A 16,905-nucleotide genomic window follows, 5' to 3' on the forward strand; every position below is an offset into this window, starting at 1 on the left:
CTGAACACCTTCAGGGATGGGGCATCCACAAACTCTCTGGACAGGCTTATTTTTTGAAGAAGCGTACGTGAGAAAAAAGGCTGAAATCACTACTCAATTTCATACCCAATATATACATCTACACTGCATAAACCAACTAAGGTGAAGCACAGATGCTGTAGATTAGAAGGACAAAACAGCTCGATTGAGCAATACTGTTGTTTGTGAGACAGAAAACTCAGCCTCCTCTAGTAACTACTGTATGAGGCCAGGCTCTTGTCAGTGGTGGTTAGTGACAGGACAAGGAGCAGTGGCCTAAAATTTAAACATAAGAATTTCTGTACAAGCATACAGAGTAACTTCCTTACTACAAGGGTGATGGAGCTCTGGAACAGGCTGCCCAGAGAGGTTGCAGAGCCTCCTTCTTTGGAGATACACAAGACCCATCTGGACATCTACCCATGCGACCATTCTAGCGAGCTTTCTTCTGCAAGGGGATGGACTTGATCTTTCAAGTCCCCTGCAATTCTGTGTGTGTGTGATTTCACCTGCCATAGCCTGTGCAAGTACATTACACACTAGGACACACCAGAAGTTTTAGAGATCTTTCAAAAGAGAATTATGTAACTGCACTGACATCTGAAGAAGCAAATCAAGATGGTTCAGAATGCACTATTATTTCTCTACTGAGTACAGTGCCAAAAGACTTTTAATCATTTTAAGAAATTTCCAAAACTGAATGATTCTGCAAATCATATGTAAAAGTGGAGTCTTTTTAATAAAGCTTTATAAGACTTGAAAAGTATCAGTAAAATGACAACAATGGAAGCATCGGATTTTCACGCTTTCCCACAAATAAAGATTTCCAATAACCACAAGATCTTTGGGGTTTGAAATTCTTTTATTCCTATTTATACAGGGAAAAAAATCAATATAATTTTAAAGAAATCTGAGAAGTTGGGAATGACGTGGTCTCTGTGCATGGGTACACATCATAGACAATCATGCTTTCATTAGGAATTAACTGATTATACTTCCAGCCGAGGATGCCTTGTGCAATCCAAATTACAGCTGTGGATTTTACCCTTGGAAATATATAGCACAAGTTCCCTCTTGCTCATCTCATCCCCTTTAAACTACCTTAAAAAGCCTCAGCAACTAAAATATAGTTGGGCATAAAATGGTTTTTGCTCCTGTAGAAAGTTAAATGTCTTAGGCAAAGAAATATGCCATCCTCTACTCTCCCTCTGTACATCCAAATCCAGACAATCACAACCATTCCAAGAGAAAACTCTTCACTACAACAGACTACAAAGCTTTAAGGATCACAGTTTAAAAAAAATACAGTTTGGCAGTGTACCACAGAATTTATAAATAGACACTGTCTATCACTCCTTTCTCTTCTAATTCCTCAAACTGCATAGATACATCTACTGAATGAAGGAAAAAAAAAAAATTACAGTGCACTAAGTAAAGTTCAAAACACATTTGGCAATCTGTACTCAGAACAAGTACCACCTCTGATTCCAACCTTCTATTATAGTGTAACTGTTCTGGAGTACAATGGCTCTGCAACAAACCATTTCAAGTTGTAGGTCCATAATTCTACAAAGAATAATAAATGACTTCACACACTGATGTAGAGCTTGCTAATTAATATCTTTTCACTCTTTCTCACTGAGCTCTCTGTATTTCTTTGTGAGCTGCATTTCTTCTACAGAGAGCAATGTGTTCAGAGGGACTAAGTGAAGTTATTGTATCCTATTGATAAATGAATTCAGAAAGTTTATCCCATGTCATCATCACTTTTAACAATTTGCTAGGTAAGAAAACATTTAACATTTTTTTTTCCAATCAAAAAACTATTTTCAACTAGAATATTACAAATACAAGAGAAGACAAAAAAGACAGCACGTTACTAAGATTGGGATAATCAAGGTGAGGTGGTCTCTTCTACTATCAGCTTACTCACACTCTCAGCATTACACACTGCTGTGCATTATATGACTCTTACAAATGAAAGAGGATAGAATAGAAAGTTCCTTTGGTTAGAATGGCACATGACCTGGATCTGAGGAGCACAAAGTAAAGCTTCCTCACAAGCAGTAAGCACACCCTGATAAATCACAGGAAGTAGTCAACATTCAACATAAGGGAAGTTCAGATTTCTCTCCTGATGTACATGAGATAGTAAACTGGATTTTATTTCAGATAAATCGGAAGAAGCCCCTCCAGCAAAACCCTCAAGCAGTTTCCTGAAAACTTACTGTTGCATGGCAACAAGAGGTGACATTGTTGCCACACACAGCTCAGATTCCTCTTTGTTTCCCAATGAAGTCAGACAGATGAGCAACACAGTAACAAAAGAATTACTTGCTGTATCCTCTCTTGCTATTATTAGCTTTCTACTCATCTTTCAGATACAGACCTCGAAACCCACAGTGCATTTCAACAAGAATTACAGGTCTTCAGGTACCTCCCTACCTTTCGAGCTTTGTAGATTGTGGCAAACACAGTACCGACTAAGTCTCACGCCTCATGATTGTGGAGGTGCTTCAAACAGGCCAGCATAAAACAAAAACACATTCCAAAGAACACAAATACACCTAAACAAAAGATGGAAGACTGCAGGACAAAAGCAGAAAACCCGTGACTTTTTCAAGGCTCAGCCTACAAGACAGAAGTGGCTTTGGTCCTCTTCGTTTCTTCCAGAGGAACTTCAGTGGAGACATATAAATTTAAAGATTCTTAGTAGGATTTTCCCAATCACTTATCTCAAAGTAGAAAGGTACAGCAAGCAAAAAGATTAGTTGAATACTGAAATAAAACCTTACCGTGTCTGAACTTCCTTCCAGCAGGATGTTGATTGCTCTGTTCATATCCCCATTGCAATCATGTAGTGCCACTATGCACTCATCCTGGTTTTTCCCCGTCACTTCCATAAGCTGGCAGTAAAAGTTACACACGTTAAAATATTCAAATTATCATCATCAAGTAAGAGTACCACCACAGATTCCAAAAATGTGCGCAGCTACTGAGAAATTTAAAATCCTAAATAAGGGTATCTACCTTGTATAGACCTGCTTATGACTTAGATAAGAGACAAGTTTAAGTAACAACCAATTAAGCATCCCTTCACTTTATTTTTTTCCTTTATACTTCATGCTTTCAGCAAATGCTGTTATACCCAAGATAACTATATATCAATGTAAAAACATTAAGAGGCTAAGACAGCTCCAGTATCATTCTCCCTCACCATTTGACCCCATTGCGTAAGCACAGCCATAAAGTAAATCATGGTGTAGAATCCAGATCCATCTGGGAAAACATCCAGAGAAGTTAACTTTTTCAATTAGATCAGCTCCTTTGATCTACTTTAGCATAAAGCCACACAAATGGGCTAAGTGATGGCTGCTCAAGGAGAGCTGGTACTGAATTTTGCTTTGTGGAACCTGTAACGTGCATCCTGAGTAGCCTGGGACAGATATAAACAAGATCTGTCATGGGGTATCCAGTACCTTTACACATCAAGAGAAAAAAAAACAACAACACATGATAGAAACCAACATGCACAATTAAGATTTTGTACAACTCCTACAAAGAATTTAATTCTTAGCCTTCTTCTGATCAGCAGAGCTACAGGCACTTTTCAGGGTCGTTAGGCTTTAGGATCTACAGGACTTCACTCTTGGCATAGCAATGAACAACTTTATGGAAAAGAAAAACAAAAAGCAGTTAACAGTGCCTTATAGGAGGCTTCAGAAAGGAAAGGAAATTAAGAAGTGTGCCCCCACCTGCTGCAACAATGCATTCACAATAACTCTTGTTCTAGATGTGTTCCTACATTCTACATGAACCGTGATGTGCTCACAAAGTAAAACAACAAATGCACTGAGCCAAACAGGTATAACCGAGTCCTCAATACTCAGCTACAACTGTGCAACAGAAGCTTGAATGCATAAAGCCAATGCTCAGCATAACAGAGGAAACAGTGTGATATTTCACTTGAATGCACACACAAGCCTAGGAGGTCAGATTTTAAAAGACAAAAACCCCACACTACTTTAATTCACCTTTCACTAATATTAGATTTTCATTTTTCCTGAAAAACAGATGGTGATTTAGCAGACTCAGTTTACATAGGTGATCCGTTTTTCCCACGTGCATGTACATGCAGACAAACTGAATGCACTCACTAATTCTGAGACAACTAAGCATCAGAACCATACTAGAGACAGAGTTTGGAAAAAATACTGGCACAGATGAGTTTTAGCTAAAAGCCTTGTTTACAAAGGAAATGCACCAGTATAACTATACAGCCAGTGTTATTACAACCACAATGTCTTACAAGCAGAATCTTACAGTGCAGTAAGAGCACCTATTCCTAATTAAATGTATATTATTCTGAAAATGCCTTCATCTAAGAAATAATTAGCTACCCTAGCTCCAAAATGTAAGCCATCTTAGGAACATCTCATTTGCAGGGCATAAAAACTCTGTACCGTAAGAAACATACTTGTTTCACTTTATCTTCAAAATCTGCATCATTCTTATCGTAGATCATCTGAGCAAGGCGAATCTGTTCTGCTGTTGCCTGAAAAATGCAAGCATTCAATAAAGTTCACAAAGTGTAACATTTTTTAACAGTATCTCCTAGAATCACTATTATTCTCTCCAGATTCGCAGAAAGAATATATGCAGTAAATACAAAAGAGCTATGGAGAAGTGATTAACATTTTCTTCTCTATGTCTATTTTACAGTTAAAAAGTTTATTGGAACAGAAGCAATTTCAACATGTGGTTCTGATGTTTGTACCAAAACTAGAAGTCACTACATGGATAAGACAATTATGTAGCAGAATTTATTACACAAGTTTGTTTTGATATTATTACTTTTAATTTTATACAGTATTTATCGCTCCAGAGTCATTTTTATCATAAAAAAGCAGCAATGGTATTTTTCTAAATTAACCTCCTCTCTGATGATTCCTGCTCCCATCACCTTCCCTTGACTCTCCAAATGTGACTATAGATTTATGAAAACTTAAAAGACAGGGTTGCACCTCCAGATTCTGCCTATGAACAACTGCACTAATTCTGGCTTCTGGAAACTGCTAAAGGATCTTGCTGTTTATGAAATATTTGGTGCCTCTGAAACATTTCTGGACTACAAAAATATATCCACAACTTCTCCAGAAGTTGTTAGACTAAAACAGATGGATGCAGTAATGCACTATAAATCCTACTATGCACAGGATGCCCCACAAACAAAGCTACTCAACACCATTAATGCCCCCTCACATAAGGCTACTCTTCACAGTGTGGAATTTGGAGTCCACTGGAACTGCATTCACATGAAAATAACAAAGATAACTGTATGCTGCATGATCCTGGACCTAATTTGGTTTCTCTCAAACAGAAAATATTTGCTACGGAAGGCAGATATTGAAGAGGGCTAGTACCCAAAATGCAGTTCAAGGTGCTGCAAAATATTTCTTCATTAAAAAAGGGACCACTTCATCCACTGAAACTCTTGAATAAAAGGATTCATCTTGAGCAGCTGGTTGAACCTCACTTCAGAGAATACCAACATGAAGTTCTGAGCCTCAAGAGTTTGACTCACCAGCCTCAAATTGCATCGCTGGTGGAGTTTACCACAAATACAAGCTCTGGAGAAGGTCGCCAAGTGCAAATGCTGAGAAGAGTCTAAAAATTACTCCACCATACACCATCAGCTGCTTATTTGCTGAGAAGTTACTGCAGCTGTCTCAGTTCCTTGAGGGAAGTGACATTTGCCATGCTGAGAGGCAATGTTCCAAGACAATTAGTGTTTGTAACAGAGTTAAGCACTCTGTGCTACTTCACATTTCCAAAGTATCATGCAGACAGCTTCATACCTCAACTGGTAACACAAATGAGAGACCACTGTGGAATTCCCAGCTCCACACCTTGTATTTCCCAGAGCACAGTGCACCTTCATGAAAGCAGTTAGCAGGGTGCTCTGTGCAAAAAAACCCTTTATTGGGGTCTGCCAGGTGAGTAACAGCAAACAAAAAGTAGATGTCCACCAGTTTCAGGACTTAGGCCTTGCTGACACATCCTCTTCCTCTGACTTCAGTTTCCTTGGGCCCATCACAATTTTTAAACAAGACATTTCTTTTATAGACATCCAAAGCAGAAAAATTCAGACAATGTAATTTCTGTATAGACATGACCACATATTTGACCAAAAACAGGAAGCCGTTAAAAAATTAAAAATTAATCTAAAGTCCCCATCAGATGACCAAAACATACCAATTTAATAACAATATAAAATGTGACAGTATCATATTTTTTCCTGTGTAAGAAGACAGCTTAGAAAATCACCAATATTTATGCCAATGGACTACCTCCATACAGTACTCAAGATTCTAAAGAAAAACAAAGATGTTTTTATTACACAAACACCAGATCATTCTCACAAGTTTGGGTTGTTGTTTTGTTTTTGTTTTTTCCCCACTAACTTGTTGTTCTTCATTTTTTAATACACCATCTTTATAAGTAATATTTTAATGTCCTATAAAATAGTGTGAAACTTTACTCAGCCTTTCAAGATAGACGATCTTTGCAGTGCTAGCACACAATATTTTGAACCAACAACTTACTCTCAGAAAACAGAAATGTACAAAACACAAAATTAAGTGACAATAGTAGGCCCAGATCTTATAATAAAATGTTGTATTTATTATCCAGATGCAGAAAATATCTGCAACGTAACTTCTTAAAATATGATAATAGGATACGACAATAAAGAAATTTCCATTTCGGAGAGCAAAGTTCTTCTAGAATCAGAGAAAATAATCAGTAGTGATTAAACAGTAAAACAAAGCATCTTTCTGTTGATCTCTCAAGTTTGACTAAGTAAGAAAGTTCATCTGATTTCTAAATAATAATAACATACAGTAAAGCCAGTTGCTTAAATTTGATTATCATCTTTTCTATTGAACTGAGCAAACAAGTATTTGTTATGCAAATAGAAAGAATAAATGGATAAAACCCATAACACATGCAGTGAGACCAAACCTCTGAATCACACCACTTGGAAAGGTCCTCCAATAATACTCGTGCAAACTTCGAATGAGGGCAGGTTCCATCAGAGAAGTTGCCTGGGGCCAAACAGAGATCTCACCACCTCTTTAATTCTTATTTCAGTATTTGTTAACTGTGAAGGCAGTCTTTTTTCCTCCCTCTTCCTTTTAACAGCTGGAATTCCCAGTGTTCCAGCTCAAGCCATCAGACCTCTCTGATAAGACTCAGCCTTTACCTTTTCCACACCTTCAAAAAAGACATCCGAATAAACCTTGCCTTTCCTCTTAGGGCTGAACAAACCTAGCTCTCTTGATCACCTCTTAATTGCCTAAACTAATTCAATCATCTCTGATCTTTCAGTCACTTCTTTACTAGACTTGCTCCCATCTGCCCAAAACTGGTCTTGTATATGTCAAAAAAATAAAGGAGAAATCATCATTTCAAAGAATCACAGAATATTATCATGCTGTCTAGGGCCCAGTCCATGAACTGCTCTGGGGATGGAACATCCACTTCTCTGGGCGAACTGCTCCTGTGCCTCACCATACCCGTAGGAAAGAATTTCTTTCATATATCTAATCTAAATTTCCCCTCTTTCACTTTGAATGTATTATCCCTCGTCCCATCATTAAACTTTCAGATAAAAAGTTCGTTCCAGCTTTCCAGTAGACTTTTCAAGGCATTGGAAAGCCTCTATAATGTCTCCCCAGAGCCTACTGAACAACTGGTCTGAACAAGCCCAGCTCTCTCAGACTGTATTCATAGAAGAGGTGCTCCAGCCTTCTGATCAGCCCCTGTGGTCTCTATGCCCTTCTTGAGCTGGGACTTCCAAAGCAGAATGCAGCTCAGCAGACAGGGTCTTAGAAATGCTGAGTAGAAGGGGATAATCATCTTCCTTGCCCTGCTGGCCATGCTCTTTTTGATATAGCCCAGGATATGACTGACTTTTTGGGCAAAACTACAACCTCATGTTGATTCTCTCATCAACCAACAAGCTCAAGATCTTCTCCCTAGGGCTGCAGTCCATCCAGTCACTCCTCAGTCTGCACTGATGTTTGCTATTGCTTCAACACAATACAGCAGCTTGCACTTGGCCCTGTAACGTTTGCACAGGCTTACCTCTTAGCCCTGTCAAGGATGCTCTGGCTGGCATCCCTTCCCTGTAGAGTAACAATTGCACCCTTCAACTTGGCATCATGCACAAATTTCCTGAGGGTGCACTCAAATCCATCACTAGTGTCATTAAGACATTAAACAGTACCAGTCCCAGCATGGACACTGTAAGTATATCACTTATCTCCAGCTGTACATCAACCCTTTGACCACAATTCTGAATGTAGCCATACAGCCAATTCCTTATCCATTGAATACTACATAAAATCCACGTTTCCAATTTAGAGACAAGGATGCTGTGTGGGAACACATCGGAAGCTTTGCTCATGTCAAGGCAGATTACGTTCACTGTTCTTCCCTTGGCCACCACACAGGTTAGTTGGGTACGATTTGTGAGACCATGCTAACCACCCACAGTCACCTCAATGCTTTCCATGTGCCTTAATACAATTTCCAGGAGAATGTGCTTCATTGTTCTTTCCAGGCACAGAGGTGAGGCTGGCTAGCTTGTTGTATCCTAGATCTTCCTTTTCATCCTTTGTAGAGACAGAGGTTGCTTTCCTTTTTCCAGTCACTGAGGACTTCACCTAATCACCACAAGTTTTCAGATAGTAGCTCAGCCACTTCATCTGCCAGTTTTCTCAGGAATGGGCAACTAACAGTGAAGACTACGACAAACAGTAAAGTATCCCAGCTTCCTCCATGTCAGCCAGAGTCAAGACCTCAACTCACTCAGAGGTGATTTATCTTCCTTTGTTACCTTATGTATCTGGAGAAACCCATCTTGTTGTATCTTAGATTCCCAGTCAAGTTTAGCTCTAGGTGTGCCTTGGCTTTCCTAATCTGGTCCCTACACTTCTGGGCCTATAACTCCTCTAAGATGCTTGTCTCCGTCTACGCATTTATTTCATGCGCTTCTGTTTGGTTGAGAAGATCCCACAGCACTCTAAATTATAACAGAACAAAACAAATTCAGCTTCATCTATTTGAAAGTCACTTTCTAAATCCACACATTAGCATGAATCACCAATAAGCAAAACACTGCAATGAAAGGAGACGAGGGCTTGAGCTCACATAATTAATACTGTATAAAACAGGAAGGAAGTATCTTTGTGTTAAAGATCAGTCTGGAAAACAATAAAAGAGACTACTTCCCAAGGGAGCACCTCTAGACTGATACACTCTTTGCCAGCAAAGAACTGAGGCAATTCTTGAACTGAATCCAATTTTGGAGAAGTACCTGACAAGAGAATAATGAGTTGCCAGAAGCAGAGAAATTTTGCACTCTCTGTAACCCAGACAAGCGCACAACTTAACTATTTCGTTGCTGGAAATCAAGACAATGAGCTAATCTCACAGATCCTCAAAATACTGGTAGACAATCTTCATCATCTCACTTTGTGTGAAGGCGCTGCACAAGAAATATAGTATTTTGTGACTTACAGATCTGCTGAATCATGCTCTAGAACACAGCATGTATCTAGTAAAGACTTTCCCACCCACCCAAATGCCTGTAAGAACCAGGAATCTTCTAGCACCATGAGGCTAACATATGGAAGAGCTAAAACCTGAAGACGCTGAGGTCAGAGGATAAAAATCTTGACACACGCATAAGCATAGAATTCCTCACTGATGAAAATATTGCTGAAAAACACAAACTCATTTAGAGACAAGAATACAGGAACAATTGAATGCTGTGGTGGATTACTACACATTTAAAGAGAGATATCAAATACTCTTCCAAAATAAGACTGTAATTTATTTTCTTAGTTTTTACTGATTTTCGAAAGCACATATCAGTACACACTTTCAAGTCAAAGATTATTGTACAGTAGCACATACCTGTACTACTTGTTTCTGTTGTTGTATTGGCTGCGTGGTTGAAATTTGCGTTTTGTCCCGAGTGCCCCGGGTACGTTCACTGCCCACCGAAGTCATCATATACAGTATATACAAAACAGTGTATGTACAAAATAGAAAATCTGAAAGAGAAAAAAAAAGAGTGTGAGTTAAGTGGCAATGATTCAATACCCAGGTAACATACGATGCAGTAGCTGCAGCTTTATTTGCCTTTAACAGGAATTCTATACAAAGATTCCTGTGAAAGCAGCTCAAAAACACTACTGTTGGATTTATCACAGTCTTTATAGTAGAAGGGAAATTAAGGGATAAAAAGCTTTCTTATCAGCTGACTGGGACCTGTGTAGATCTGTAGTTTCAGACAACACCTACAACTCTTAGACTTTTCTCTCTGCTGCTCTGTTGAAATTGCAGTTTCAGCTGTGTAACTCTCTAAATTTTTGCAATATCTCCCCCCGTTTTGATGCCTGGAATTTAAGCACACTCATACCCATTCAGAACACTAATTAAACAATCACTTTCACAAACCAGACAGTTCCCTATCATTACATCTCTTTCCCACACATATAAAGAGGTTGCAGCCAACATCTACTCATCACCCCTCACTTGAAAGAGAAATGATGATTCTTGCCTTTAAATCTAGTCTGTGGAATCAGCTTTTACTTAAATTCATTTGGTCTTTAGAATCATAATCTTTGAAACAAGAAATTTATTATTCCCCCATGTTTGTACAACACCTAGCACAAAACTGATGGATGAAAAAACATTTTTGGTAGGTATGATAACTGAAAACAGCACTCAGAATATTCATCGTCAATTGATTGTTTTCCATCCCTGCAACACTGGGAAGCAAAACTGCAAATATAGAGAAGACAATGTATATTTGCTGCCACCCGGGCAGGAGATGTGCAACACTGCAGCAAAGACTTTTCACTACTGCTTTGGTGCAAGAATGTGTCTCAGTACACAACCTGCCAGGGCAAGTAGCTTCAGCACAAGCCCAAGGCTGAGCTCAGTGCAAAATAACACTAAAATTAAAAACAAGCAAATACTTGTGATTATACAGACAAGGATGTGTTCAATATCAAACTGGTCACTAGCTTTTACAAGCAATATGTGCTCAAAAACTGAAGATGCAATGAGATGTTTCTGATCTGTGAAACTCAGAAGCCTCACCTAAAAAATAAAGACAGTTAACGTCATTACAATCTTCAATTTAGAAATATTTTTTTTGTTGTCCAAAATTGAACCCAACATTGAACTGTTTTATGTGACTATTAAAGCTACCTCAGGCTCTGTGCCTGATACACATTTCCACAAACTCTTATATATTTAACAAGAAAATGCCTGCTTTTACCAGGAACCAGCCATAGTATGATCAGAACTGGGACACAGTGTTTCTCCAGTTTTATAAATACATTCACCAAAGCCAATTTGTTTTGCAGTCTCTTAATGTAGTCTAACTTAATTGTCTTTTAAACTCTTAAACAAACATGCTTTCAGAGCACTACGCTTTAACATCCTAGCAGCCAAATACAGTCAGAAGTAACTCAAGCTCTGGCAAAATGATCCATGGAAAGCAAAATGTGAAGCAGTCATGAAGACAGCTGAGCAACTACTGTGTTACCACGCTCTCTGGTCATGGTTGTTCACTGAGACTAAGCACTAAACTTAGAATGTGCACAGAACACTAAGCATTACTTTCACTGCATTAAAATCCATTGTAAACTATGCTGACTGAAATTCCAGTGCCTTAACCCTAACTCAATTTTATATATGCTAATAATGACCTTTGGTTTTGTCCGAGGATTGGCTTTGTTCTGCGATGAACTGATGGATATTTTAAAACAATTTCAATCAGGTGATTACAAGCCCTAAAGAGAGAATAAAGCAGAGAATAGAAACTTGTCTGAAAGAGAAGCTAATAGTTCAAACTATGACCGTCTAGAATCCACTAAGATATGCTGAAGAATTGGAGCACTGCTGGGTCTACATCTGTTCATCATTTCTGAATTAAAGTTGTGTTTACATAGATTTTGGTACCTAAAAATTCTGACACACATTTCACATGCTAATTTCTCTACTTTCACTAAACAAAGCTCCTCAAAATATTGAGATTCAAGCTTTGGGTGTGACTGGAGTACACATGCTAAGACAAAGTTTCTGTTCTTAAATTATCTGTCTGGCTATGGTACACACCTGTGAAAGCCAGGCAACATGGGGATCTCGGAAAGGATTGGGCCTGTTCTGCCTTTCCTAACACACAGTACGGTACCTCTGTACCACTCTATACCACAGCTGTTTATGCTGTGACTGTTCTTCCACGAGGAAAGGATCTTTTAAGGAAAAATGAAAGCACATGAAACGCTCCTTGGGAATGATGCTATGGAGCAAGATCTGCCTGCCGGTCAGAATGGAGCCAGATAGTACTATGGTATCATGGGATCTTTAGGCAAGATCCTAATCTCACTGACCACACAGCATTGTGAGCAGAATCACACGACAACAGGTCTGAAGCAGAAAAACAGCAAAGGTGAGAGCCTCTCTTCCAGAGCAGCATGGACTTGCTTCAGACAAGCACGGAAACAAACACACCCTCAGCCTGAAGTTCCCTTCAAGCCAATAAGGTCATGCTACAATCTATTTCAGACATGAATCCGTTGTCTTAAAAGCATTGCTGACAGCAGCCGCAGCAAGGCCCCAAGCAGCTGAAGGGCTTTGTCTGCTGCTGGCAGTGCAGCGAGGAGAAATGTCCCACCATCCCACACCGGCTGTGCGCACAGCTCACAGCCACACAGCTGCGAGGTGCAAAGCAGCAGGCTGAAAGGAGGCAGATAGCCACTGCCTGCTAATTACCACAGTGACTAGGATGTCGAGCACTAAGTGGAATATTATTAATAAAATTAATGAGATGGATCTGAACAGGAACATCTCCTTGCTCGCAAAGCAGTTGTCATAGCAATGAGGAGGATGTCATAACTGATGAACTTAATTTTTACTGTAGATCAAATGAGAAAAGAAGATTTGAGAGTAGAGGAAAACAACTTTTAATTAAAAATCTGTTTAATAAAGATTTAAAAAGATATTCAGATAAGCAGATGTTTCTGGATGGACCAAGGTCCGTCTCAGGGCAAAAGTCCCTTATTCCAAGCTAGTACTTGACCTTGTAAACATACTAAAACCAAAGCAAGCAGCCAAAACAGCTGTATTTGGAAGGAACAGATTACATGAAGCAAAACAGACCTCCAGAAGACTACCAGAAAGGCAGAACAAAGCGTAAGAGATCAGAATTCCCAAAACTTGTGTAAAGTAACCACAGTCTCATAACCCCAAGGATACACTTGTTTATAACACTGAAAAATAAAAGGTTTGTAATAATCCACTAGCTCCACAGGAAGACTGCCTTTACATAAATGAAATGGAAAACAGAAAACATAATCAATATTTAACAGAACTCCACTTCAACTATGTTGAATGTCTCACACACTAAGATACACAAATCTCAGCCAGTAACTACACTTAGAAGTTGGAAGAAACAACAATTTAAAAGGAAAATCATCCTAAATATCCAGGTTTTGTTGTACAGCAAGCCTAGTCCAAAAGCAGAGACATGACTGCAGACATCAGCACCAGACTGGTAAATAGAATGGCAACCACTATTTTAGTGTCTAAAACCACCAACTAAATATTGGTACCCTACAACAAACTCTTCTAAGATTATGAAAAACCCCTACAAGTCCGCACCAAAGTCATATTCAACACAGCTGCATTTTTACAAAGAAGACACCTCCCCCCCAACCAAAAAAAATAAAATCAAAGAGTAACAGAAAGCATTACCAACATAAAAAGCAGGTTTATCAGAATGCTTTCTTTGATCTTTTGTTCAAGCCTCCTTGGGCAAGAAATCTAGACTCCAGAAAGTCAGAAAAATCAAGACACAAATCAATCATCATGGCAGCGTGGCAGGCCCTGCAAGACACAATCTATTGATGAAGCTTTGGGACAGGCCCAACACCACAATACCATCTGACTTCCAAGAACCCTTCTGAAGTTAAATATTCACTTCCACAACCTGAACAAATCATTTGCAGTTTCAATTCTCTTCCTGAGGCAGCCTCAAGCAAGCATTTTTTCTTGACTCTGGACAAGAAGGTGTGAAAAAGAAGACTGCAGACATCTGTGTGAACACCACACAACCATAGCTGCCCTTTTATCCTCTCATCACAACTACTCTATCAATGATCTATTGCAACGACAGGGTTGGGAAAAGGCTGCAGGACACTGTCTCATGATGTTATGACTACCATACATGTGCAACGAGTCCAGATTTTATTGCTAGGGAAGTACAGTAACAAGAGCATGAGGAAAAAGCATGGGGAAAAGATTGATGTCAGCTTCGGATGAATTCAGTGCATTTCCCTCAAGTGAAGACTTGTCTAAACAACTTCACAACTTTTATTACTGCTTGGAAAGGGAGAAGAGTTTACAAGAGTCAAAAGTTCTTAAAGAAAAGTGCTGATTTTTCCATATCTGTACTGCCCTAAGCCAATAATGCTGAACCTCAGTTTATGGATGCTGGGAGGATTACAGTCTCATCTTAACTTATCCTATACTAAATAGGAAGAATATTCATGGCCAGGAATAGATCTCCATCACTGGCAGAACACCACAGGAGATAAAAACCTGTACTATCTGTATGCTCTGTGAAAATAAGATTGCTGGGAGAGTCCAGCAGTCAGTGCAAGTACCAGCAAAACCCAACATACACACTTCCAATTGTCATCTACAGCTCTTCCATTCACAAAGCTAAGGGAAGAGGCAACTGTGTATTCTTAACTACCTTACTTATAACCAACTAAGTAGTTGCTTGAAATTGCTATTCTGCAATCCACTCGGTAAGCCTGTAATTAGGGAAGAACACACCCTAGAGCTGCAGAAATTAATCATTTCTCATCATGAGATTAAAACAAACCTAATCTTACAGATTAGTATTTTTAAGCAACTGTTATAAAAAGGGAGATAAAGGGAAAAACAGAAAGAACAGGCGCTACAAGAACAGAAACATTGTTTTGGGAGAAACAAGTGACCAGAGAGATGAAAAGGTTGGTCACAAATCCAGGGCACCTCTAAAAAGAGATGTGGTTCTGGCAATGAACAGTGTATGCTTTTCATTAGCAGAGCAGGTGTCAGTCATGAAGGTTAAATAATACCATTAAGAAAACCTTCTAATCTCATAATATCAATCTTTGCTATTAGCCTAGTGTTTCTGCTTAACAGATAACATTTTACATTTTCTTACATAATGGCGATTATTCCAGTATTCATCAAAAATCTGCCAAGTGTATCCAATAAACACCTTCGTCCTCATCAGTTCCTCACAAATATTCACTTCTGAGGCAATGAGTGCTCTTACACAGAAACTTCAGAAGGAATAATCTGTACTCCCAAATTTATTTATTTATTTTTTTAAAAAACATACCAGTCATACTAAACATCAGAAAATCCTAACTGGCTTCTATTCAGGATTTCTTTTTTCATACTACAAAGGTAATCTCCAGAGTGCCAAAGAAGGAAAAAGAATAAAGAACAGCAAAGTCTGCCTTGTTTCACTGCTGACAGAGGACAAAAGTCAACAGTGATTCTGGACAGCCAAATAGTGCAGCATCCTAAAGATCAGAGGACTCCGCCTGATGTTTCAGCCATAAATTTCCTACAGAATTATTGTTCTCATCTTCTGCTGCCATTCTGCCAGAAGAACATGATTTTAGATAGCAATTTGGTAGATTTCCACACACAAGAAAGAATAAAGTTTTGCTGCCTGTGCTAACTATTTATAAACCCCATGTTTGCAAAGACTTGCCAGATGCATTAGTTATCTGCACTTAGCATCAACTGTAACAAAGCTTTAAGAAATAAAGAGGCCCAGAAAGAATAACTGCATGTTATTTCCCTCTTGGCAATCCTACTATACTATACTGAAGACCAGAACAGAGTTGTTGATATGGACTCAAAAGAAAAGAAGCCTGTTCTTGTCCACATATAAACGTAATTTACAGACAATAGGAATTCTCTTAAAGAAGCAGCGATCAATGGGTATCCTGTAAGGAAGGGATAACAGCAAGTTCACTTTTGAAATACAGTTGCATAGTTCTCTGCCAAGAAATACTTAAAGAAAGGTCCCTTCCTAGCACCTGAAGGGAAAGTTAAATGCAAGTTCTTGCTGTCTGCCATGGAAAGATTTCATTTCTCATCCTCTTTTACAGAAATGACTTTTCTGAAGCTAACCTTCTCTAAATACCACAAAAGTCAAAGAGATAATCTCTTCCATCACTGCCCATGACACAAGCTCATCCTGAACTGTCAACCTAATCACCATCTTGGGTTGGGAAGACAATAGAGGTTCCTGACGCTGGCCCAGCCACACACATACTCTACTTCTTGATATGGAAGGAAAGCAACACCTTTATTTCCAGCTACTCAGGTTCTCCTATTTTTAGCCTATGGAAATATAATATTGGCCCAGTCAATACACATTATACACAGTTTACTCCATCGCTCCTATATTCAGTGGTGAAGAACCAACAGTATTTGCAAATCTCTTCACCTGTTTCTCTGGGTTCACTCCCCACCAAAAAGTTAAATAAATAAATAAACAAATAAAAAGAAGGATCAGATCAGTTAATGAAGATAAATAAAGAAAGTAAAACTTCATGTCATTTTCCCTTCCAAAGTCTCCTAAGTAACATCTAATGAAAGGGAACTACAGCATCTTCTATTTCCAACAAAGAATCTGATAGCAGAACAATATTATGGCCCAGTCATTCTCTGCAACAAACACTCAGATTGAATGATACTCTGCATTACTTACTTGGAGACTTGTTTAAA

General features: G+C 38.8%; 1 protein-coding gene and 1 long non-coding RNA gene across 6 annotated transcripts in view; both read right to left on the reverse strand.

Moving 5' to 3' along the window:
- Positions 1–16,905, reverse strand: part of UBAP2 (ubiquitin associated protein 2) — a 583,216-nt gene that overhangs the window by 530,875 nt on the left and 35,436 nt on the right. The window lies entirely within an intron of this gene.
- The window catches only part of LOC104914770, a 12,520-nt gene continuing 5,616 nt past the window's right edge, over positions 10,002–16,905 (reverse strand). Inside the window, exon 3 of the long non-coding RNA XR_004162156.1 lies at positions 10,002–10,142. This is a non-coding gene — a long non-coding RNA (uncharacterized LOC104914770). The remainder of the gene's footprint in view (positions 10,143–16,905) is intronic.

Source organism: Meleagris gallopavo, chromosome Z (genome assembly GCF_000146605.3).
Source record: "Meleagris gallopavo isolate NT-WF06-2002-E0010 breed Aviagen turkey brand Nicholas breeding stock chromosome Z, Turkey_5.1, whole genome shotgun sequence".
NCBI classification, from domain to species: Eukaryota; Metazoa; Chordata; class Aves; order Galliformes; family Phasianidae; genus Meleagris; species Meleagris gallopavo.